The following is a 26151-nucleotide window of genomic DNA, read 5'->3' as shown; positions in this document are numbered from 1 at the left end:
GGAACCTCTAGGGTGGGGCTCACTTTCTTGCATGCTTCTCTCAATTCACACCAAATGATAATGCACCTGCCAATCCCAACCTAACCAATGCAACGAGTACCACCTCAGCATAATTCATTTCAGACTGTGTTCAGAGACGTCAGGTGTGGAATGTCAACCCCTCAGCCTCATTACTCAGGTGAGACCTTTTCTTTCATAGGACTCTCTTAATTCCATTCCAGGTGGTTCATTTCCTAACAAAGTCCTAAAACCTAGATATAGACCAGGTCCCATGAGATAGGGCATATGTTCACATGTATCCATAAATTATATATATATGTTATATATATTATATACCTGAAAGAAAAAGTACACAATAGTCTGCAGTGAGTCAGTATAAAGTTCCTAATGAAATAGTGTCTACTTAGACTTAGATACCCTCCTCACCTATTTCCTGTTATACTTCCCTCACTCACTCCCAAGCTATCTTTATCAAAGCAAGGACTGCAAAAGCTGAATAAGGGCAAGAGACTGGCATACTTCAGTGATGACTCTTTAGTCACTGTCAGGCCACCCCATCAGCTGGGGCCCTATTTGGGGAGTCCTGAGATTCCCAAACAGACATGATGGGCCTAGATCTCGAATAAATCCCTCTCTCCATTGTTACCGGTCATATCTATCAGGAACAACAAAACAAACCCCTTTGTGGGTCCCCATAGGACCTTGCCCTCAACTTGGATCCACAATGGTAGAGAATGCTCCATCCTCTGAAGGGAGGCTGGACAACATACTCTATGCTACACTTGAGAAAGATGGGTCCTGAAATTGTGGCAGCTTGGAATGTTCCTACTCATGACCACTGAATGTGAGCTCAGATCTATAGGAATGCAGAGGTCACATAGGCTCTTAAGCTGAATATGGGCCCCAAATCACATCAAATTGATGCTGTTTACAATCAACAATATTTGATTGAAAGATTGGCAATGGATCTGTTTTTCAACATCAACTTAACTTGCAATGAACTCCTCTTTTCTGCCTAGGACAGCCACAACTTATTTTTATAGTTTGCAGCCTAGAACTTCAACTTAAAACTCACAATTTATAAAATTCATATCTGAAAAGAGGATGCAGACTATTTCCTCATAGCTGATAAGGTTTTCTTGGAACTAAATTCAAAATGTAATTTCTCAAGATGGAAATTATAGAATGGAGTAGCCTTAAGTAACATAACAGTTTATGTTCCTATGGTGAACAGCTTCTTTGATAGACAAAAACTTAATGTTTTGTATCATTTATAATAACAGTTCCTTATTCAGAATAATAGTATCTAGGAGATTTTCTTCTGAAGGGAGATTAAATAGATTAGATCACTTTATAAAATTTCATCACCTGACATTCTCAGAATCTTATCACCTTTGTCTAGAAGAGAAATTTAAAAAACTAACAAGCCTAAGACTCTTCTTCCTTAACTACTACATGTACCTATAAGAATTAGCAGGCCTACATAATTACCCACATGACATTCCCATATAATCTGATTCTTCACTCTCCTTCTAGAACAGCAAGAACAAAACCCAAGAACCATTATTGTTTGTGCTTTGGCCCCCACCAGCCACTTAGTCCAAATCAAACATGAAAGCAGGCCTGAAGTAGCAGGAGATCCTGGAGCTCCTCTCTGACAGCTACATAGAGGGGATCTTGGGATGCAGAGCAAGAAGAGCCAACATATAAGGAAGCAGACCCAGACCAGATCCTCTACTTTCTCAGTCCAAAAGTCACTTCACTCAATTTTCACTGTTTAATAACAACATAGACCTGACTTGGAATGACTTCACATGATTGGATTAAATAGCTATATCTAAAGTACTGAAGACTGAAAATGGATGCTTAGGGGACTCCATTAGCCCCAAGTTATCACTTTGCTATATGGCCTTGCTTTTTTCCAGTCCTATTGCTTAAAGAAGTTCTCTTCTATACTGAGTGACACTGATATAAGACACCCATTTTCTTAAACTATAGAGAATGTTAATCTTAAAAATTATACCAATGGGGCCAGAGAAATACCTCAGCCTGCTAGAGCATCAATTTATATGCTCGAGGCCCCAGAGGTCCCAGATTCAAACCTATCAATTTATGCCAGAGTTGAGCACTGCTTTGGTCCTCCCAGTTTCTCACTTTTTCATTCTCTGTCTCCCTCATAATTAATAAATACATCTTTGAAAAATTAGACCAATAATAAACTCCAGTCTTCTCTTTGAATTGCTAGTAACTTTTATTCATCCTAGATGGGTCATTGTCAGGAGTCCTTGGCAGGCATTTGCTTCTTAGTCTAATTTGTACCAGGAAACACTAACTGTAGGCAAAGCATGCTAGGAGAAAAAGTGTTGCCACCCTCTCCCTTGTGTCCTTGGTTTTCCTGGGAAAGATATGGGCAAATGCAGTCAGCAAAGTGCTCAAATATAAACTCGAGAAGCAGGAACAGAGACTCAGGAACCTTAACTGGGCTACAGCCTGTCACACCACAGTACCTGCTTTGTACTAAAATATGCAAAGAAGTAACTCCTACTTTGGCCTGAAGCCAGTTCCATTGATAGAATCAAAATTTCCATCACCCCCTGATGAAGTATCGTGGTCACTACTGCTAAATGTTCTACAGAAACAATGAAAACAATACAGCTTAGTAGGATCCACAGTTCACTATCTCCCTATTATTGAGTAATGGAAAAATATATTGTAACAGCATCAGGAAAGCACAGTGTTGCAGGAGGCATGAATTAGTTGTACTGGGCCAACCCATCTCATTAGCATAGTCATGGATGGCTGGGCAAGTTCACTCCCACTTGTCACACTGCAAGAGACTCTGTGCTTAGCCCGGCTCACCAAGTCAAGGGGGTTCTCCTGGAGAACAAGGCAGTTAATGCACAAGGGGAGGTGGCAAGTCAGAGCTAGTGGCCTTTGATGGAGACTGGAAAATCTGCCTTTTTGTATTTTCCAGTAAGCACCTTTTTAAACTGAAATTTACAAGTTTGGCTTTAGCCCAAATACCTGCATTGTGCCAGAGACCCAGAGTCGGCTCTATTTTAAGCATCTAATGAAAAGGGAGCTTTTTTTTTTTTTTTTTTTTTTTTTTTTGTCTTGTCTAGGATCTCTCAATTTCCCAGGAATAGAGAAAACACACATTTTCTTTGTGGCTTGAAAATGCTAACTTCCTTGGTTGGTCCCCAAAGCTATTGCTTTCACATATTTCCAAACATTCTTTTCAGTGATTTTTTTTTTTTCTGAAATCACAGTTTTCAACAAGTAATAGGGAAAAACTCATGGATGAACAATTGACAAGCTTGTAAACACTGACTTTATATGAGCTCTTAGGTATCTAGGAAGTTGGGAAAACATTAACCAACACTCAGCAACTACATACCTGTCATTTTTCTGTTTGGAACAGAAAATGACCAATGTCTCTGGGCCACATTTATGTGGTCACTCCAACTACAACAGAAAGAGCAAAGTGGCATTTTAAGTGCAGTGGCTGATAGGACTAGGGGAACCTAGAGCTCGAGTGGAGAGTGAAAAGAAGGAGGAAGAAATAGAATTATACACCTGAGCACCATCAGAAAGCATATGTCACTGCAGCCATTTTACCACTCACCTGCACATGGTGGCATAATAGCCATTCAGTGAGCCAGGACAAAAGATGACCCAAACAGTGGTGCCGAGATAGAATTTTTAACTGAACTATTATTCCCTTCCTGACTGAGGTGTTAGGCTTACTGAAGAGTTAAGGGAGGGGGGTGACATGTAGGGAAACTAAGGCAAGCCTGTTGTGCAGGATGCCAAGAAATAAATGAATTGCTCATCCCGTAAAGGCTGTGAGCTACAGACCACAGACTTAGCGAAAAGTGATGAACATCTAGAGAGGAAGTGGGAATTCTGGTTCCAAGGTAGACCAGGAAGTAATCGGGGGTTTTTTGTTTGTTTGTTTGTTTGTCTCTTCCCAGTGCTGCCTTCTTCTCACCATTTCCTCACATAAAGCAAAGGAACAAAAAGAAAAATAATACACCAAACTAATCCCCCCAAACACAAGAAAGAAGATGAAATAAGGGAACTCCAGGTAAAGGCAAGTTCAGGGCAAATAGGAGAGCTGGGAGCTTGCTTCTCTGACAGTCCCTAGGGGGCTATTCTTTCTGTGTGTGTGGTTGGTAGTGTTGTTACCCTCCTTCCCAGGACCTGGGCATTCTTAGGGTGGGAAAATACAGTGTTAATATGATTGATGCCCAGTGTGGTGTGGGAAAGAGATGATCAGTCATGGGCACACCCACGGTTACTATGACACTCCTGGGCAAGTGCCAGTAAGAAGCATCTTCACAAGAGTGCAGTGGTTACAACTTTAGCTCACACGCAGGTAGAATTGGCTCTGTTTCCTGTTTTAACTTTACAATCTGGATAATTACCAGGGCACATCAAGTTCTTCCTTGTTGGCTGGAGTCTTGGGCTTTCCCAACTGAATTTTCATTTTACCAACACTATTAAAATAATATCTGATGAAACTAAGCCTTTCAGGGGCTCTACCTTTCTTTCCCAACCACAGGTCTGAGAATTGTTGAGTCAAACATTTAGTGCATGGTTGCGTGGCGGTGTGTGCCTTACCCATCTTTCTTTCAGTAACAGTCCAGTTTGTTGTACCCTTCTTACCTGCTCCCCCCTCTCCACACACACACCAGGGTTACTGCTGGGACTTATTGTCTAAATGACATATCCACCACTCCCGATAGCCATATTTTTCTTTTTCTTTTATTTTTGACAGAGAGAAATTGAGAGGAAAGGAGAAGGGATAGCAGGAGAGAGAATGATGGAAAAAGGAAGAGAGAGAGAGAGACCTGAAGTACTGCTTCTACCCCTCATGAAGCTTTCCTCCTACAGGTGAGGAACCCAGGTCTGTAATGTGTGTATTCTACCAGGTATGCCACCATCTGGTCCTGTACCCTGCTCCTCTCATTCTCACTTTTACCCATATACCTATAATAAAATTTGATCTACAATTTTACTATGAAAAACTTGACATTTCACTTGTCTGTAGGTTATTACTGATAGGAAAACAGTGTTGCATGAGGTACCATTTCACTCCTGTGAGAATGTCATATGTCAAAAGGTAGCAGCAACAAATGCTGGAGAGGTTGTGGGGACAAAGGAACCCTCCTGCACTGCTAGTGGGAATGTAAATTAGTCCAACCCCTGTGGAGAGCAGTCTCAGAACTCTCAGAAAGCTAGAAGTAGACCTACCCTATGACCCTGCAATTCCTCTCCTGGGGATATATCCCCAGAGGTCACACAGGCTCCTAATCTGAATGTGGGCCCCCCAGATCAGATCAAATCAATGGGGTTTACAGTCAACAATATTTATAAACTTTTCCCATATTTGGGAGCCACTCTCTTCTGTGATACAGCTTTCTGGTCCTTTTGCCAGCCATGACATCATCTCCCTAGACCATAACTTGGTTCCACCTGCATATCAGATGTCAAGCTCAGAAAAAAAAAAACAAACATTGGGGATATATCCTAAGGAACCCAACACACCCATCCAAAAAGATTTGTGTATACCTATGTTCATAGCAGCACAATCTGTAATTGCCAAAACCTGGAAGCAACCCAGCTGTCCAACAGCAGATGAGTGACTGAGAAAGTCATGGTATATACACACAATGGAATACTACTGAGCTATTAAAAATGGTGAATTCACCTTCTTCTCCCCATCTTGGATAGAGCTTGAAGAAATCATGTTAAGTGAGATAACTCAGAAACAAAAGGATAGGGTGATCTTACACATAGACAGAAGTTGAAAAACAAGATCAGAAGAGAAAACACTAAGCAGAACTTGAACTGGAGCTGGTGTATTGCACCAACTCTGGGGTGAGAGGCTCTGGACCATGATGGCAGAGGAGGACCTAGTGGGACCATACAGGGATAAATAAGTGCAACAGTGCACAATGGAAATGTCTTCTTTATGGTAGAATATCAATTAATATATGGAGTAAGAATGCTAGCTTCAGAAAGTAACCATTTTCCACCTGTCAACCTATAATGGTTATAACTGATCTAGGCAAGAATCATCAAAAACTACTAAAAAAACGAATGGATAAAAGTTTTATATGAATGAGATAGATACAAAGCTGCAGAAGCTTGTCTGCAAATCATTTTTTTTTTATTTCAAAGGCAGATAGTATGACAAGTAGAGCGCCCAGCTCACATGCCTGAGGTACCAAGTTCGAACCCAGCATCAGATATATTAGAGCAGGATTCTGAATACTCCTCTCACCTCCAAACTATATTAAACTACATCTTTTAAATTTTTTCTTAATTGTTTTTTTATCTTTATTTATTGGGTAGAAACAGCCAGAAATTGAGAGGGAAGTAGAAGAGAGATAGGAAGAGAGAGAAAGAGAGACCTATAGCCCTGTTTCACTACTTGTGGAGCTTTCCCCTTGCAAGTGGGGACTGGAGGCTTGAACCTGGACCCTTCTCATTGTAATGTGTGCGCTTAACCAGGTATACCACCACCTGGCCCCACCTTTTAAATTTTTTTCAAAGGAAAAATAGTGATTTAACAGTGGCAAAATCTGAAGGATATTGACTGAAATCATATGCCTTCTACCAAGATACTGAAAGAAGGAAGTAGAGGAGGTGGGATGGTGAAGCTCCTGGTTGAGTGCTTACATGACAGTGTGAAAGGAACTGGGTTTGTGTCACTCCTACCCCCTACAGCTGTAGATGTAAGTGGTGAAGCAAGTCTGCTGGCCTGTCTTTCCCTCTCTGCCTCCCCCTCCCCTGTCAATTTCTCTCTGCCCAATCAAATAAGTGGAAAGAAATAAAGAAAAAGGAAAAAATGGCCATTGGGAGTGGTGGATTTGTTGTTCAGTGATGGTGGCAAGGAAAACAGAATAGGAAAAAATAGAAAAGAAGAAGAAAGTAGATTCTATATATAATCTGAATTTACCCTTGAGACAACACCAACTAAACTAAAATGGAAGGACTTCCTACCAGATATATTCTTCCAAATATGGGAAGGTGACTGAAGAAAGACTAAAATGTGATAGTTAACAGACATGACATCTGGATACAATGTGTGATCATGGCTGGGATCTTAGGGGGAAAAGGTTAGCTATAGAAGACACTACTGGGACAGCTCACACATTTTAAGATGCATTGTAGGCTTGATAATAATAATGTATGCTTGTTAAACATTCTAATTTTATTTTTTTAATTTTTATTTCTTTACATATTATTGGACAGAGACAAAGGAGAAAGGGAAAGACAGCTAAAGAGATACAGAGATACCTGAAGCCCTGCTTCAACACTTGTGAAACTTTTTCCCTGAAAGTGGAGACCAGGGGCTTGAACCTGGGTCCTTATGTACTGTAAAGTGTGTGCTTAATCCAGATGTGCCACTGCTTGGCCCCTGATTTTGGTTATGTAAAATAATAACTTAGTTTTTAGGAAGTATACACTGAATCATTTAGACAAAACTACAATATCTTGCTGACCACCTCTGGGAATTTTGAATAGAAAAAGAAATCTATATAGGTATAAATAAGTAATTAACTGAAACAGAAGTGTCTTTCTTACTGTAGAATTATTCTCAAATGGTTCAGAAAGAGAATATGTATGAGTGAGAGTACACATACTTACAACAAAACAGGTGGGAAAAATAATAACAATGTTGGTGTAGCAACAGCAGGTGCTCAAATGGAAAGGAAGATAAGTCAGTGGGGAGGGACTAAATACAACTGCCCCTTCACTTTACTTCTATTTTGAGGGAAGACAACAGAGAATTGTTTTCTCAGTTCCACACTTTCGCTGTCTTCTACCAGAATATTTTCCAGGATGTCTTCTGTGACTCCTGGGTCAAAAGGGCAAAGTAAAAATCTTGTTGTCAAGTTTACTGCCTTTGTTATGAGGGGTATTATTGACCAGAATGGAAACTATTTCAACTTTCTAAAAAATTGCCTACCCTGCCTCTTCTGGTTAGTTGCACTAAGTATACTTATCCACATATTGTGGGTTAATGTAACCATCCCTGGGATTGTTTTCGGTGTTTAAAATGTTAGCTGAGGCACTATCTGAGGCCACTATCTGGCTTCCTTTTTTTTTTTTCTCTTTCTCTCTCCAGGGTTATCGTTGGGGCTGGGTGCTGACACTACCAATCCACTGCTCCTGGCAGCCATTTTTTCCATTTTATTAGATAGGACAGAGAGAAATTGAGAGAAGAGGGGGAGAGAGAAATACAGACACCTGCAGACCTGCTTCACTGCTTGTGAAGTGGCCCACCTGCAAGTAGGGGGCCAGGGGCTCCAACCCGGATTCTTGCGCTGGTCCCTCCGCTTCATACTTTATGTGCTTAACCTGGTGTGCCACCACCTGACACCCTCTGGCTTCTTCTAGGACAAGATTAAGTTCTGGAATACTCAGTCAGTCTTCAGAACCTCAGCTATAGTTACATTGCACCTTTCTACTCTATAAAGCATATTAGATTCTCTTGTAGGATTCCGTTGGTGGTCGTTGTACCACTCTTAGTTTCAGAAAGTGGCTTTCTCCTTAGTTTTCTCTTGACTAAAGTATGAGTCTCTCAGGTCACCCAAGCCCACTGCAATCAGACACTTCATTGTCTGGGAATAGTTCTTGACTTCACACATAAATGATTCAGCACTGAGCTCCACCCTGGTACCAGTGTCCTGACCCAGAAAATCCAAAGTATTCTGCAGTTCCAAGAATTAGTTAGCACTCCACCTTAGATTGACTGGCTGAGCTTGACTTGTCACACGTGGGACAACCCAGATGACCTGAGGAAACAGCTTTCCTGGGCAATATGCACTTTTCTTTGGACCTTGTAAGGTCCCTTAATGAGTAAGAATTTTCCACAAGAAACATAGTGTGGCAAACACAAGAGATTTAATGTATTGACATTTCAAAATTGGTTATGATATTTGCTTATAAGAAATCTTAATTTGAAGATTATCCTTTCCATTTTAGAAAGTACACACAGGAAGTATGGACTTACAGTTAGAAAACTATTACAGGTGAATACAAGAATATAAATATCTATAATCTCCTCAAAACAATGTTCCACACATAATACTCATTAATTACAAAGGAGAACAAAAGTAACTTTCCAATAGAGACATCTGGAGAATATCACCTATAAACAATGGTGTGCTATAAAGAATGCTATAATGCTTCTGTCATATTCAAAGTGAGTGAGAGTGAGCAAGACCCTCCTTTCTCTCTCACCTCTGTGCTGCTCTTGAACTTTATTTTCCCCATTCCTCACTAGTGATTTTGAAAGGTGGACATGATTTATCTTAACACCTTTTCCACACCTTCCCTCCCTCCCCTCAATTTTCTAACTGTTCCCTGTATAATCTTTTAGAGAAGTTGTGAAATCTCAACATATTTTGGTTGGTTCAATATACATAAGTCAATCAATGTCATTCACCATATCATTAAAAGCAAAATCAAAAACCACATGATCATCTCAATAGATGCAGAAAAAGCCTTTAACAAAATCCAACACCCATTCATGCTCAAAACACTACAAAAAACTGGAATAGATGAGAAATTTGTCAAGACAGTCAAGTCCATATATAGCAAACCTACAGCCAACATCATACTCAATGGACGGAAGCTGAAAGCATTCCCTCTCAGATTGGGGACTAGACAGGGCTGTCCACTATCACCATTACTCTTCAACATAGCATTGGAAGTTTTTGCCATAGCAATCAGGCAAGAGAAAGAAATCAAAGGAATACAGATTGGAAGGGATGAAGTCAAGCTCTCACTATTTGCAGATGATAGGATAGTATACATAGAAAAACCTAAGGAATCCAGCAGAAAACTACTGGGAAGTTATTAGGCAATATAGCAAGGTATCAGGCTACAAAATCAATGTAGTCAGGCTACAAAAAAACAATGGCATCACTTTATGCAAACACTAACTCCAAAGAAGAGGCTATCCAGATATCATTCCCATACACTGTTGCAGCAAAATCAATAAAATACCTAGGAATAAACCTGACCAAAGAAGTAAAGACTTGTATACTGAAAACTATGAGTTACTATTCAAGGAAATAGAGAATGATAGCAAGAAATGGGAAAACATCTGATGCTTATGGATTGGAAGAATTAATATCAACAAAATGAATATTATTCCCAGAGCCATATACAAATTTAATGCAATATCCATCAAAGTTCCATCAAGATTCTTTAAGAGAATAGAACAAAAATCACAATAATTTATCTGGAACCAGAAAACATCTAGAATTGCCAAAACCGTCTTGAGGAAAATAAACAGAAATGGAGGCATCACACTTCCAGTTCTCAAACTATATTATAAAGCCACCATCATCAAAACAGCCTGGTACTGAAACAAAAATAGGCACACAGGCCAGTGGAACAGAATTGAAATCCCATAACTAACTCCCCACATCTGTGGACATCTAATCTTTGATGAGGGAGCCCAAAGTATTAAATGGAGAAAGGAGGCTCTCTTCAATAAATGTGGGTTGAAACATGCAGAAGAATGAAACTGAACCATTTTATCTCATCAGAAACAAAAGTCAACTCCAAATGGATCAAGGATCTAGATGTTAGACCAGAAACTATCAAATACTTAGTGGAAAACATTGGTGGAACACTTTCCCACCTAAACCTCAAGGGGATGATGAATATCATCTTCTTTAAAAAAGATAATATTTATTTATGAGAAAGATAGGAGAGAGAAAGAACCAGACATCACTCTGGCACATGTGCTGCCAGGGATTGCACTCGGGGCCTCATGCTTGAGAGTTCAAAGCTTTATCACTGCACCACTTTACCTTTTTATTGCTGAATAATACTCCATTGAGTATATGTCCCATAACTTTTTTTATCCAGTTGTCTGTTGAAGAGCATTTTGTTTATTTCTAGGTTTTTGCTACTGTGAACAAAGCTGCTATAAACATGCTATATCCCTTCAAATCAGTGTTATAATATATTTTGCGTATGTGCCTAGTAGTGGAATTGCTGAGTCATATGGCATTTCCATTTGTATTTGTTTAAGGATTTTCCATGATGTTCTCCAGAGTGGTTGTTTACATTCCTACCAGAAAGGTAATAGAATTCCTCTCTCTCCACATCCTCTCCAACACTTATCTTCTCTTGTTTTATTGATGGAGCCTATTTTCATACCTGATGTAGTCCCATTGATTTGTTTCTGTTTTAGTCTTCCTTGCAATTGGGTTTGTATCATCAAAGATATCCTTGAGGAAAGATTAAATAGAAAGGCTTTCAATTTCTACTGGTAATCTGTTTCCATCTTATGATTTCATATGTTTTCTTCAGTGTGTGGAAGAAGAAATTTCTTTGCTACCTTCCTTCTGAATGGTTGCTAAAATCTTAAAACCTGATTCATCCATGCTAAGTCCCAGCCATGTGAAACTCTCTCTTCCAGTGTTTATTAGATGTAAATAAAAGATAGTTAATTACCTCTAGAAAAGAAAACCAAAACAAAGAGAGACAAACAAAACAGGGGGCTGGATAGTGATGCACTTGGTTGAGCACATGTATTACCATGTGCAAGGATTCAAGTTTGAGTCCTGCTTCCCAATAGCATGGAGGATACTTCATGAGAATAAAAGGGCAACAAAGGGGCTGGGCGGTAGCACAGCGGGTTAAGTGCACATTGCGCAAAGCACAAGGGACCAGTGAAAAGACCCTCGTTCAAGCCCCCAGATCCCCACCTGCAGGGGGTCACTTCCCAAGTGGTGAAGCAGGTCTGCAGGTGTCTTATCTATCTCTCCTCCTCTCTTGATTTCTCTCCATCATATCTAACAACAACAACAGCTATAAAAACAATAACAACTACAACAAGGGCAACAAAATGGGAAAAAATGGCCTTCAGGAGCAGTGGATTCATAGTGCAGGCACTGAGCCCCAGCAATAACCCTGGAGGCAAAAAAAAAAAAAAAAAAAGAATAAAGGGGCAACAATGCTTTCTCCAAATCATGTAATCAGAGTACTAGCAGAAACACTGCCCAAAGCCAAAGATAATAAAGTATCTCACTAACATATGGACTCTGATATCAATCTACCTAGGTTTTGAGTTCCATGACCAATCTATAAGACAGATAATAATGTGTCTTCCTTTTATTACAGTCCAGGGGATTAAATAAACTACATATGTGAAGTGTTTATAATAGTATTATAGCACATGGTAAATTCTATAAAAACATTGAGCAAATCAAGCTAATTACTGAGTAGCAAAACAAATTTGATGTTTTGGTTTGTGACTGGCATTCCTTGGAATTTGAACCTTGAGCTTTAATCCTTTCTCTAAATATTACTAAAACTAATACATTGGATAAGTTATTTAAACTCTGTGTTCAGCTATTTCATCTGTAAAATAAAGTTGTGTCATATCTACTCATAGAAGAGCTTTACATATTGAGTTAGTGCACAAAACATTTTGAGTAATGACTTTTTAAATTAGTTATTTAATCATGATTAACAAGATTGTAGGATAAGAGGGATGCAATTCCACACAATTCCCCCCATCAGAGTTTTGTATCTCATCTGCTCCATTAGAAACTTCCCTATTCCTTATCCCTCTCAGAATATGGACCAAAATTCTTTAGGGAGTGCAGAAGTTGGGGAGGGGTGCTGGGATAGCCTGAGGGTGCTTCTTCCCAAGCTAGTGCTCTCTGGGTTGGAGAGAACTCAACTGGAGCCGATCTAGGCTGCTGCGTGGGAGAGGGATCAGGAACTCGTGCCACACTAACTTTGCAGGAGATACACTCTGGAGCTCTCAGAGCTGGAAAGCAATTTCCAAGTGTCTTTAATCAGAAGAGCAGCTGTTTTTATACTCTCCAAGTAGGGTGGAAACAGGATATGATATAGAGAGGGTGGAGCGAAAAGTGACTGGTAGAAGATCAGGGTGTGACAAGGAGAGGATCAGGGTGTGACAAGGAGAAGGGGTGGAGCAGGTGAGAATTCTACCACTAAACCACCAATGCCCTGGAGGGAGTGTGGTGCTTTATGTAAATGTAAAAGTGATTTATGTAAATATACCAAAGCTTTGAATGGGATTAAATCTATCCCGATATAGGCATATGGTTAAGCAGAAGCCAGGGGGAGCTGGCATACTATCCAACATCTCCCCCTTTCTTTTTAACTATTTGCCATAGTATCAGGAGTGTGGGGCACTTTGTGAGGCAGGGAGACTGATAAGAGGCACACTTTTTGGGGTTCTACTGTCCCTCCTTGCTCAACCTCTCTGTAGAGAGAGAGACTAACAGGATTGACACACCCCTCAGGCTCAAGCCCTTCCAAGCTCAACCATATCCTCACAATTACCCAACATCTCCCTCTTACTTAATGGCCATATATAACTGGGTCAATGTCTGTAAAAGGCTTCATCTCTGTCAGGGGAATAGCAGTGTAGGTGTGAACAGAAACCTGTTGGGAAGAAAGCAGAATGATAGCATGTAAGTGTCTTCAAAAAGAACTAGCACAAGACAGGGAGGGATAAGTAAGAGTAGCAAGAGACAGAGTGAGCCTGATGGGTGGAGGAATGGTGGCCTGATAAGCTGAGGGGCTAGAGGGGTGATCTGGCATTGCAAAATCCCGAGTCAGCTGGCAGAAAGTTCTATGAACTGCTACAGTCATTCTTCAAGAAGTCCAGCAGTATAAAGGGAGTGTCCAGCAAGTTCTATAGAAGCATCAGTCCAATGTCAATGGCCAGGAAATAAATGCCACGTGTCTTTCTTGATGGAGGAGGACAGCCACTGGAACTTTTCTTCTCTGTAGAGAGTGACCTGGAACTGCCAAAACATGATGGGCGAAACAGAAGCAGGAAGAGCAGACATCGATGGTTGAGAGAAAGGCAGTAGGAAAGTCTTGTCCTTTGGAGTCTGTGAATCAGGTTCTCCAGATCGTGTCAGGTCACATCATGGGTTTAGGGGGATGGCTGTAATTGTGGGTGATGTCAGAGGTCAGGGGTCCAAGATGGATTTCTGGGGATTCTATATGAGCAGATGCTTCTTTATGCGAAGGCTTGTCATAGCTGTAGTCAATTACTTATGAAAAAATTTTGTAACAAATTAGAAGTTTACTACAACTGATAACTCAATGATTATAATTGGTTTAGGTATCTTTATAATTTCGTGTAAAGGTCATCTTATGTGACCTCATGTAGCAGTCTCTATATAGCAAAATTTTCATACCGAATTTAAGTCACATATATTGATTCTTAACTATTTTTACATTGGGTTTTTAAGCAAACTCAGGTTACTAGAGTTAACACATTTTAGTGACAATTTTTTTGGGGGGTACATTTATAATATCAGATTGATGCCAAATTTGTTGTGGATTAATTTCCACAAGATAGCTTACAGGACATTTTTGGGGGCCCTCCAAAAATGTCCTGTATAGAGGATTTGTATTTTAACTTAGGAGATGATGAATTGTCACATTGAATATTTAGAGTTTTACCTTAAACACTCAGTTACTTTAATGAATTGATTTTACCTCTTCTCGTAAGAATGTAGCTTCGAAGTTACAATTTAACCGTTAAGTTAATGTTTACCAAACTTGAAACACGCATATTAAACATATAGTTTATAACACACTGGAGGAGAAAAACTTGTAAATAAGACATATCATTTCAAATGCGAATTTAGATCTAGTGTCATAGTTGAACCATCTTTACTCACACAGTTTAAGACTAAACATTTCATATTTATATCAAGACTTAAAAAAGAAATCAAAAAGGGGAATGAACAATTTTTGGACTGTTTCTGGACGTCTCCAGAAACCATGGCTGCATCCAGCCATTTTATATAAAGTCAGTTAACTTTCAGAGTACTCTGAGCACAATGGGTCGTACAAAAATTTTGGTCACTCAACTCACTCAATTTTTTTTTTTTACTCACTCACTCATTCACTCACAAAACACAACTGGCCAGTCATAGCATAAGATATTCGGGGGGGGGGGTGTGAGAGTTCTGTGAATCATATATATTTTTTTATTCTGCCATGCTGTATTATGTATCCTGGGGTGCATCCTGCAGCCAGTCCTCTTGCAGCCAGTCTTCTTGCAGTGTTTCTTGTTCTTCAGGGATATCAGTGCCATCATGTGGGTATTGCCGGACATGGCTGGCAGGAACCCAAACAGGCTTGGAGTAATTTTGTGGAAAAATGCATGTGAAACCCCTCCCCATAGTCAACAGGGGGTCAGGTCCTTTCCAAATTTTATCAAGTGGGTCTTTCCATTTGACTTTAATAGCTGGGAGGGTGGGTGGTCTTTGCCAATTAAGAATAATAGGAGGTTGGTCTGAGTTTTTGTAAATATTAAAGAGATTTAATGTAGTTAAGGCTTTTGCCAGCTGGATATTAGGGGGGTACATTTCCCCTTTTTCTTTATTTAATTGAGCCTTAAGAGTTTGATGGGCCCTCTCAACAATGCCTTGCCCCTGTGGATTATACGGAATGCCTGTAGTATGAGTAATGTTCCAGAGGGAACAAAAATCTTTAAATTGTTCGCTGGTAAAAGCAGGTCAATTATCCATTTTACGTTGAACAGGTAAGCCCATTACAACAAAACAGGAGAGCATATGGCTTATAAGCTTTTTTGAGTTTTCTCCAGTCTGAGCTGTAGCCCACATAAACTTAGAGAAGGTATCAATTGAGACGAACACATATTTTTGTTTGCCAAAGTTGGGTATGTGGGTAACATCAATTTGCCAAAGAGCGTTGGCTTTTAAACCTCTAGGATTAACCCCCAGAGTTTGAATAGCAGGTGTTTTGATTAGACCTGCACAGGAGGAACATGTAGCAAGAATACGTTTTAACTGTGGCAGAGGAATATCAGGAAATCGAGCTTGAAGACCTTTAAGATTAACATGGGTTAGGGAATGAAAATCAGCAGGATTAGAGACAGAGGCTAGGAGAATTCCTGTGGAGGCAAGGTGGTCGGATGCAGCATTCCCTTCAGACAGGGGACCAGGAAGAGGGATGTGGGAATGTAGGTGCTGAACATACAGCGGTTGGGTTTGAGTACAGAGCATAGAGGCAATTTGAATTAAAAGAGGAGAAAGTGGGTTGTCATCAATTCTTACATAAGATCAAGCAAGCCATGGAAGTAAGTTAACAGTATACACACTGTCAGAAAAAAGGTTGAAGGATTCTGGTACAGCTTTTAATGCAAGGAAAACAGCATAAAGTTCTTTGTACTGAGGGGAATTATCAGGAAGTTCAGTAAAGAGAGGTTTGGGGTATTGTTGGTCTGGATAATATATAAGGGCAGCAGCTCCCTTTTTTCCACCATCAGTGAACACTGTAGGAGCAGAGGGGATGGGGTCTCGAGAGAAAAGTTTAGGTACTAGTAGAGGCAACAGAGGTAAAGAAGCTATCAAATTATTAGAGGGAAAATGATTATCTAATTGTCCTGGAAAACCCATTAAACTTATGGCAAAACAAGAATGGTGGCATATGAGCCATTCTGTATCTGTGAGAGAAAAGGGAAGAATGATTGAATCTGGTTCCCTTCCTAAGACCTGAACCGATCTGTTTCTTCCTTGGCAAACCATAAATACTAAGGCATCAATCTCAGTAAGGAGTCTTGGAGCTCCGCCTACTGGTGTATGAAGCCATTCGAGAACACCATGTTTCTGTCACAATGCCCCCACTACCATGGGGGTGGAGTTAAAGATTAGAAGATTTACTGGAGAGGAGGGGGAGAACCGAACAAGGTGCATGTCCTGGAGAGCCTGGTTAACTTTTTCTAGTGCCAAGGAGGCTTTGGGGGTTAACATACGCTTTGAGGAGGGCTGTTTGTTTCCTTTTAACAGATCGAACAGTGGTTGCAAGCAGCTGGTAGGCAGATAAAGATACTGCCTAAGCCAATTCAAATTTCCAAGAAAACTTTGTAAAGAAGCAAGGAAAAGTAACACAAGGTTTTAAAGGACGAATCTGCATTAGGGAAATCTCTGAGCCTAAGAAAGATATTGGAGGAATTAGCTGTATTTTCTCAGGAGCTACATTAAGTTCACTTCTCTTTAAGGCAGGGATTAGAAAATCACTTAGGGCAGAGAGATCTGTATCTAATTCTCCCCATATTAACACGTCATCCATATAATGAAAAACCTTAAGGCCTTTATGAATATATGGAAAAAGGGCAGATTTAACAGCCTCTTGACAAATAGTATGACTATTAACCATGACCTGGGGCAATACCACCCATTCAAATCTATCGGCAGGGCTGGCATTATTAATAGAAGGAACAGAGAAAGCAAAACGTTTACAATCTTGTGGGTGTAAGGGAATAGAGAAAAAACAATCCTGTATATCAATAGCTATGATTGGAATTCCTGTGGGAATTGCGGAAGCAAGAGGCAAACCCCTTTGGGGGGAGCCCCAAACCTGCATGGTTTTATTAACTGCACAAAGATCTTGGAGGAGGCGCCATTTTCCTGAGCGCTTTTTAATCACAAAGACTGGAGTATTCCATGGGCTCCGAGAATGACGAATGTGTCCCAAATATAACTGCTCTTGGACGAGTTCTTTTAAAATTTCTAGCTTCTCCCTAGGCAAAGGCCACTGTTCCACCCAGACAGGCTCATTAAAAAGCCAATCTAAGCGGGGAGTTCTGTTACGAACAGTGGCAGTTAGTATTGGGGGTGCTGGTTGGGTCTAGCAGTCTCACAGGAGTGAGTGTGGTGTCCTGCAGAGGTGTCTGAGGATATTACTACATCTAAAGATTCCAGCATGTCTCTTCCCAATAAATTGGTGCTTATATCAGCTATTAAAGGCTGAAAGCGTCCGGTAGTCCCTTCTGGATCTTCCCACACAAGGGAATCTCGTGTGCGGAATGCCTGAGTCAATCCTCCAACACCATGTAAGCGTGGTCCTGGGAGGAGTTCCTAACTCTGAGGAACCTCTGCTTGTCTTAATATTGTCTTATCTGCTCCCATGTCAATCAAACACTTAAAAGGAATATTACCAATCTTTACTGTCATAGTTGGGTGACCCCTTTCTAAAACAGGGGTGGTCCATAAAATCTCAGGCTCTGAATTCGAGCTGTTCTCTTGCTCCAGACGGTTATTTCTATGCTGGAAGTTCCCACATACCGCGGGTTCCTCCTTCTGCTCACCCTCTGTTATTGTTACTTGGCGTGGTGGGTGTAGCGACGGATTGGGTCCCAAACTGGGCTTCTGTTTGTGGAAGAAGGGCACAGCACCAAGCGGGCGACCTGCTTCCTTCCCTCTTGGGGGCGGGGCTAAGGGAAGCCCCACACCTAGTTTAAATCCCTGTTTACATTTGGCAGAAGCATGCCGTTCCTATGGAACCTTGACCAACAATCTCTCCTCCAGTGAAATCCTTTCTGGCATCTGGGACAAGGCATTCGTGGTCTCTGATTCCCTGTCTGGAGGCAGGGTTGCTCTGACTGGAGGCAGGGTTGCAGTCTATTTTCTGGACATTGGTTACGCCACTGCCCTTGGTGACTGCACTTAAAGCAAGCCCCTTTTTGCTTATGTAAGCTAGCTGCATAGGCCTGTAACATAGGTCCTTGAAAAGAGCTTGATCTGAGATCCTGTGTAGCTATAATTCAAGTATCTGGGTGTTCGTTTTTAAGAGTGATACAGGCCTGTCAAAAATGCGGAAGCATTCTATCCCAGACTATGGATCGCAGGAGGAGAAAACGAGTGTCAGGATTATAAATCTTCCTTTCCAAACTCGACTGGACCCTGGCAATGAATTTAACGAGGGATTCATCAGGTTCTTGTTGAAGGGAGAGAATGGGGGCTGAGGCAGCTCCCATGGGTGGTGTTAATCGCTCCCATGCTTTTAATGCACACAGGCATACCTGATCAAAATACCCCAGTGGAAACTTGGCTTCCGCCTGTTGAATCCCTGTTTCTAATTGGCCTGTTCCAAACAATGCATCAAAATTCCCCTCTGGCTGATTTTGAATATTTTTCCGCAATTGTTGTAAACATTCATCGCGAAAGAATGCCTCCCATTGCAGGAAGAGGGGCCTGGAAGTGTAGCGAGAGTTACACCCCTCCAATCTTGGGGGGGTATTAAGGTTCTGAAGCAGGCCTTGTAAAATGGACCTGGTCCATGGGGCATGAACACTGTCATCCTTGATAGCCTGGTGTAGTTCCTTCAGGTCTGTGGCGGAATATGGATACCAGGCCTGAGGTTTTTGTCTATTGGGGGTGACATTGACTGGAAATGTGTGGACTTGCTCTGATAAGTGTGTAGCGGTAGGAGGAGTCACCGAAGTGGAATCTTCTGGACAAGCGGCCGAAGAAGTGGTTTTGGAGGCTACAGGAGAATTCAGACATGTGTCTGTCAAAACGGGGGTGGGCAAAGAAGCAGCCGTGGAGGCAGCAGGAGGTTCTGGACACGTGTCTGCCAAAATGGGGGTGGCTGAAGAAGTGGCTGTGGAGTCCAAAGGAGAATTCAGACACGTGTCTGCCAAAATAGGGGCCTCAGGGCAAGATGCCAAAATAGGGGCCTCAGGGCAAGATGCAGAGGAATTAGGGTGGGTCAGGATCACGACAGGCCTTTGCTTCTTCTTGTTTTTAAGGTGCTGGTTAAGTTCTATGATCACTTCCTTTATCTCTTGGACCTCAGCCTCTAGGTCCTTAAGCCTTTTGAGAGGTTGCCCTATATATCCCTTAAAAGCTGCTATGATGATCAACAGGATATAAGGTGCAGCCCCGAGAAAAATGTCCCAGATATATAAAAATTGTATACTGGAAAAAGAATGCAGAATTTGGAAAAGATTTTCCATGGTGGAGAGATCTCAGGAAAACAATAAGAAAGAAAAAAAATCACAGTGCCTTAACACAATATTGCAGATACCCAAAAGGTGTGTACTTATCTAGGATGTCTTCTTGTAAATCTGCTGCTTACATGTCCCTGTTTGGGCGCCAGATGCCGGGAGAGCCTGAGGGTGCTTCTTCCCAAGCTAGTGCTCTCTGGGTTGGAGAGAACTCAACTGGAGCCGATCTAGGCTGCTGCGTGGGAGAGGGATCAGGAACTTGTGCCGCACTAACTTTGCAGGAGATACACTCTGGAACTCTCGGAGCCGGAAAGCAATTTCCAAGTGTCTTTAATCAGAAGAGCAGCTGTTTTTATACTCTCCAAGTAGGGTGGAAACAGGATGTGATATAGAGAGGGTGGAGCAAAAAGTGACTGGTAGAAGATCAGGGTGTGACAAGGAGAGGATCAGGATGTGACAAGGAGAGGGGGTGGAGCAGGTGAGAAATCTACCATTAAACCACCAATGCCCTGGAGGGAGTGTGGTGCTTTATGTAAATATAAAAGTGATTTATGTAAATATACCAAAGCTTTGAATGGGATTAAATCTATCCCTATATAGGCATATGGTTAAGCAGAAGCCAGGGGGAGCTGGCATACTATCCAACAGAGGGGTATAGCCCCTTCTGCAGAAAGGGGTAATTCTGATCCCCATTATCTTAGTGCTATGGATCCCCCAGGGATATTTATCAGACAGTCACATATCTTTTTTCAACTAAAAAAGTATATGCTTCACAACCCAGAAATTTCTCTAAGCACATTCTCTAGGGAGTCTCTTTCACATGTACAATTTCTTTTCCAACTCCAATGTCACTTTACTGAGAAAATACTGACTTAAAGAATTGTTGTCGTCACAAAGGGACATTTTCCATATTTCCCAAAGATAATGTGTCTGTACAACTCACTCTAAACTAAACTATTATCTTATTCCACCATAAGAACTTAAGTCTCCCAGCCTACCCATAGTTCTCCTCTCTTTGCCCTTCCACATTAATGCACAATACTTTCTATAATAATAATGATAATAATAATAATAACTGCATTACTTGCAAGTGCAAAAACTAGAAACAATCCAGATATTTGTCAATATTAATTGTATACGTAAATTGTAGAATACTCAAATAGCAGAATACTACAGAGCAGAGACAATAAGTGCAGTCTAACTATATGCAGCAATATTTTAAGACCATAATACTATATTATTTAGATTAAGAATACAATCATAGGGCAAAACAGACAGTTAATAGTACACTTGCTTTTATCATGCATGTAACCCAGGTTTGAGGCTGCTCCCCAACACAATGGAGAAATGCTGTGACATATTTCCCTTCCTCTCTCTGTCTCTCTGTCAAACTGAAAAGCTTATACATATCAAAAGTGAACTACACAAGAATAAACAGGCAACCCAGTAATTCAGAGAAGATATTTGCATATCACACACCTGGGGGGGGGCACACATTTCATGAGAGGTGGATCAGGTGTGCAGGTGTCTTTCTCTGACCCTCTGTATCTTCCCCTCCACTCTCAATTTCTCTCTGTCTTACATATAAAATAGAAAGAAGGAAAAAAATAATCGTCAAGAATGGTGGATTCAAGGGGCCAGGGGGTGGCACACCTGGTTAAGCACACATTACAGTGCACAAAGACCCAGGTTCTTCTAGCCCCTGGTCCCCACCTTCAGGGGAGAAAGCTTCACAAGTGATGAAGCAGATCTGCAGATGTCTCTCTGTCTCTCTCCCTCTCTATCTCCCTTCCCTTCTCAATTTCTCTCTGTCTCTATCCACTAGCAAATAAATAAATAATATAAAAGAATGGTGGATTCATAGTTATCAAGTCCCAGTGATAACTCTAGTGGCAATAAGAACAAGGAGGAGATGGAAGAGGAAGAGAGGGAAGAAGGAGAAGAAGGAGAGAAAGAGGAAGAAATAATAAACAAATAACTAAATCATGCAGCTCAACAAAGGAAAAGAAGTTTTAAAAAAATCCCAGTCCTGCAACCTTTGGGTCTGGCTCATTTTCCTTCATGCTTGTCTAGATCCATTCCATTTGATACTGCATCTGCTGATATCAACCAAATCAATGCCACCAGTACCACCTCAACGTTTCACTTTGGAGTGTGTCCAGAGACAGCAGGCATGGGATGTCAACACTTAAGCTCCATTAGAGAGATTTTTCCTAGCTGATAAAATTCCTTAATTCCATTTTTGGTGGTTCACTTCCTAACAAAGTCACAGAACCTAGATATAGAACAGGGCCCATGAGATAGAGCACATGTGCACATGTATCCATAAGTTAGAGGAAAATATATACCTTGAAGTAAAAGGGCACAATAGTTTGCAGTGACTCAGTAAGTACAGCAAGCAAGTAGAAAGACCTATAAAAAAAAAAAAGACACCATAAAAATAAAATATGTAATCAAATAGTTTCTACTTAGATCTAGATACCCTCCTCACCTGCTTCCTATTTCACTTTCCTTAATCAGCCTTGTCAAGGTAAGGACCATAAAATCAGATAAATGCAAGAGACTGACATACTTTAATGATGGTCCTTTTGGTCACTACTAGGCCACCTCATCATTCAGTGCCCTCATCAGGGAAATTTGTGATTCCCACATAGATATGATGGGCCTAGTCCTCTAACAGATCCCTCTTTCCACAGTCACTGATCATCTCCATCAGCAACAGCATAGTTGACCCTCTTGTGGGCCTCTATAGGACCTTGCCCTCAATATGGAACAGCAATGGTTAGGGACTGCCCCGTTCTCCAAAGGGGAATTTTAGTGCAATAGTGGATAATACAATTGCTTTGTCATGCATTTAACCTAGACTCTAGCCCAACCCCACTACACTGGAGGAAGCTCAATGGTATGAAACCTTTCCTTCTCTCTTTTGTCTCTCTGTCCTTATCTCTCTATATATGAAAAAGTCCACCCAAAGCAGTGAACCCAAGCCAAAGACTACACATGGAGATAAGATTAAATGTGGGAAACAGTTCTATTACCTTGTGGTATTATTTTTCCTTGTGGAAACAAGTTAGATTCTCATATACGAGACACGCAGATATGGTGGGAATGTTCGCCCTGGTCACAGATCTGTACCCTTTCTAAACCAATAAAAATTACCAAAAACTCTTCTCACCCCTCCTGGCTTACCTGATTTCTGGGAGTTCTTCTCAAGCAATATAATAGCAGTTTCCCTACTCACTTTGAACTTATCACAGCTTTTTCCTGCATGTGTATAAGGTTCACTAACTGAGCATCTTCATGATGTGACTTCAAAACTTCTGCGACCTCTCAGCAAAATGCCTAACATAAACATCCAGAGAGATAGCTCTTTTTTCCAGAGGCTTTGCAGGTTATGGACATACATGCTATTCCCAGCGGGACATGGAGATGGAATAAATCTCCACCTGCTACAATGACTTTAGGAAATACAGCAGCTTCTGCAGCGCCTGTGTCCTCAGCTTTGTGTCATTCCCAGGACAGCCCTCAGCACCCATAGCAGAGCCAGAGGACATTTATCTTTCCATGTGCGTGTCTCCCTTTCCTCCCACTGAGCTGTGTCTTCTGCATCTTTTATCCTCAGCACCAAAATGGCAACTAATACTTAAAAAGAACTTTACTGTTGGAAGAAATCTTGTTCAAATATTAGTGGTGTCCTCTTTTCAAAAGAAAATGGGTGTCTAAATTGTCATAGAGACATGCCCGATAGCCACAGAGAGGGTGGTAAGAGGCAAAATTATTAGTCTTCTAACTCCCATCCCTATCTACTGCAGAGGCAGGAAGGTTTCAGTAACAGCTATCTTGTATACCAGTTCTTGAACTCCTCAAGTCTGCAGCTCTACCCAGGCAGAAACAAAATGAGCTAATTAAATGCTTGCCACTGGCTTATTTTGGAAACTTCATGGAGTGTGTGAGAACCCATATGAATTTCAAGCCACTATTGATTACTTCAAAAGTGGAGGGAATCATCTAAGCATGGGAAGAGGGTGAGGAAGCTACCCACGTGGACGAGGGTTATTAATATTGTAATGCTTTTGCTTATTGGCGCAGAAAAGCAACTCCTAGCTATATAAGGGTCTAAGCTTTAAGGCTATAATGGAAAAGAGTAAATAGAATCCTTCAAGGTTGAAGAAGAGTCCAACCAAACAGTCTATCTAATTGCTTCGGAATAACCACGATCACCCTGCTTACTATGAAAGAGAGAAAATCAATAGATTGTATTTAGAGGAAACTAAAGGCATAGTTGGGTCATTCTCTGGGTGGCTAGTTGAGAGAAGTACCTTGGCACAGATCCCCAGAGGGGTGGCAGTTAAGTGCAATGCAGTTCACACTGCCTAAAATAAACTAACAGCTACTAAATATTAAATAGTTCATTACAAAACTCAAAGGTTTCCAGTGGATCTGTACAAATCTCCACTATAGAGAGGATTTTTAGAAAGCGTGTGAACCTGTGCTCCCCCTTTCTTCCAACATACATTCCAGTAAGGAGTATTGAATCCAGTGGTAGAATTGATAAGGTTTCTGGGCTACAGCATTAGTCTCAGTCACAGAGGTTTCTGGGAACCAAATTAAATCTCTTTTGTTTCTCTCTCACACACAAAAAGACTTCTTAGGTTTTCATTCCAGAGCTTCACATGCCCAACTTTTGGACTTCTCTATCCAAAATTACTCAACGTTGTCCATCACATGCAAAATCACTTCAAAGAACATAAGATGCTCGGGAAAAATAAAACAAGTGAATCAGACCAAACAGATTTGGAAACAACTGTCATAGAGCTGTGTGCATTCCAACTGGTCACCTTTTATGTGTATCGTTAACACTTGTGAGAGCTTCAGGCTGGCATTTAGTTGCATTTTTAAGCAAGGTAAATTATTTGTTTCAAAGTGCATAATGGCTCAAGAAGTTTCTGACTTAGTGATCAACTAGATGATCCTAAAAACACTATATTAAGTGAGGTCAACATGGTTTTTCAGGATGAGGATTAACTCGTTCTCAGCAAAACAGGATTTATCATTTTGTATAATTGTCCTATTCTATTTTCTTCTTCAATTTGGGAAAATTTTTGGCTAATTATATATATTTATTTATTTTTGCCTCTAGGGTTATTGCTGGGGCTTGGTGCTGGCACTATGAATCCACTGCTCCTGGCAACCATTTTTTCCCCTTTTTTGATAGGACAGAGAGAAATTGAGAGAGGAGAGAGAAAAACAGGCTCCTGAAGGTGGGAAGCTGGGGTCTCAAATCAATATCCTTGTGCAAGTCCTTACATACTTAATGGGGTGCACCACCACCAGGATCCTGCTAACATTTCTTCAAATATTTCCCTCTCTCTCTCTCTTTCTGATTTTTTTTTTTTTTTTTTGCGGGGAGGAAGGAGAACTGGGTAGGTTGGGGGAGACTCCCTGTGTCTCACTTCCTGTGTACCACTTTGATTTTTTATTTCTTTCTGCTAGTATACCCCTTTACTACATTTAAAATATGCAGCTACTAAATTTTTATTTCTCTGATTTCTGCTATTACTTCATCCATACTTTCATACTTTCTCTGATATTAGTGTTTTCTTCCATTGATCTTTTCATTTCAGTGTGGACACCCTAGGACCATAGCATTGAATGCTTATTTAGAAAGTTTATATATTTTTTGTTGAATTTAGAGTTTTCCCCAAAATTGCTGTCCTGGTCTAGCATTATAGGTGAACTCCTTTGTGTTACCTTTATGTCTGATTCTCCATGAGGACCAGAGTCAGAGGGCAATATCTGAATGCACTTGAGCAGTGAACAAGAATTCATAACTGCAACAGTGCCTGGCTAAGACTATAAGCACCAAGGCTGCATCATACCAAAAGTATAAGACTTCAGCAGTACCACAAACTGATGGAGGGACTCAGGAGGATAGTGCTAAAGGGAGTGCTTCTTCATGACTACACAGGATTCAATGCTGTGGAGACAGAGGTCCAATGCTACTGCTTTCAAGGTGAAGAACTCTTCTGAAAGGTTGGGCTACAATCCTTTATGCTCCCCTTTACCAACTGTTGTAAGGTTGTGGACACAAAGCCATAATAGAGTAAGGACCCACTGGATGGCAGGTGCCAGGAACTGGTTGGCAGGAGTCAGGTGGCAGTGGTGTGAAATGTATTTATCTTTGTTAAGAGTTTATGCCCATCACCTGGATGCTGTCCTTTGTTGTAGCTTGTCCTTGGTCCAAGTCTGTTCTAATAAGGGGACTGTCCTATTTGTTGTCACTTTTTGTTGTGACTTTCTTGTTTCAGAATTAAAGGAAAACAAACTTGCCAATCTGCTGCCATTTTGGCTTGTACTGA

Source organism: Erinaceus europaeus, chromosome 16 (assembly GCF_950295315.1).
Source record: "Erinaceus europaeus chromosome 16, mEriEur2.1, whole genome shotgun sequence".
Taxonomy (NCBI): Eukaryota; Metazoa; Chordata; class Mammalia; order Eulipotyphla; family Erinaceidae; genus Erinaceus; species Erinaceus europaeus.
Note: the sequence above shows the minus strand (reverse complement) of the source record.